Genomic DNA, 1,298 nt, shown 5'->3' on the forward strand with positions numbered 1-1,298 from the left:
AAAGCACCTGCAACATCATCAGACACGACCTTTCTCTTCTCTTTTGGAGAAGATTCGTCAAATTGTACATGGATAGACTCTTCTACTTGCATTAAATATTTATTAAAGACTCTAAAGGCTTTGCTATGAATCGAGTATCCCAAAAATATTCCCTCATCGGCTTTTGAATCGAATTTTCCTAAAGCCCACTTTCCATTATTTAATATAAAGCATTTGCATTCGAAAGCGTGAAGATGAGATATGTTTGGTTTACGGTCTTTCAAAAGTTCATAAGGAGTTTTATTTATATTAGGCCTTAGAAGTACTAGATTTATAACATAACATGCAGTATGCACTGAATCTGCCCAGGAGTATTTGGGGGTGATACTTTCATTAAGCATGGTTCTCGCTAATTCTTCTAAAACGCGATTTTTCCTCTCAACAACTCCATTTTGTTGTCGAGTGTGAGGAGCAGAGAATTGATGTAAAATGTCATGCTTAACACAGAATTTGTCGAACTGAAAGTTCTCAAATTCTCCCCCGTGATCACTGCGTATATATACTATTTTCAGGTTAAGTTGGTTTTGGATTTGCTTGGCAAGATTTTTAAAAGATTTGAACGCATCGCTTTTTGCAGATAAAAATAATGTCCATGTAAATCGGGAGAAATCATCAACAATAACTAGAGCATAGTANACCAAAACTCATGATTTGTGATGGTCCAAACAAGTCCATATGGAGTAACTCCAAAGGTCTTGAAGTGGAGATCACATTTTTCTTTTTAAAAGAGTTTTTGGTTTGTTTACACTTTTGACAAGTGTCACAAATCTCTTTGGTTTTAAAATTTAGTTTTGGTAGACCGTCAACTAGTTCGTTTGATGATAATTTATCTAGATGTTTTACATGGATATGTGCAACGCGTCTGTGCCAAAGCCAGATGTCATCTTCTTTAGAAATAAAGCATTTTGAAAATAATGTAGTGACATCCTCCAAATTAACCATGTAAATATTATTTATACGATGACCAACAAATTTAACATTATTAGATAAAATGTCACGAATAATACAACAATCAGAATCGAAAGATACACGGTTACCTTTGTCACATAGTTGGCTTATGCTCAAGAGGTTATGTTCTAATCCTTCAACATAAAGGACATTTTCAATGAGAGTTTGAGATGAGTTACCAACTATTCCAGTACCAAAAATCTTTCCCTTGTTGTTGTCTTTGTACGTGACGTATCCTTTACCTTTAAGTGAGAGATCCAGGAAGTTTGATCTGTCACCTGTCATATGTCTCGAACACCCACTGTCTAAGT

Source organism: Lupinus angustifolius, chromosome LG14, assembly GCF_001865875.1.
Source record: "Lupinus angustifolius cultivar Tanjil chromosome LG14, LupAngTanjil_v1.0, whole genome shotgun sequence".
NCBI lineage: Eukaryota > Viridiplantae > Streptophyta > Magnoliopsida > Fabales > Fabaceae > Lupinus > Lupinus angustifolius.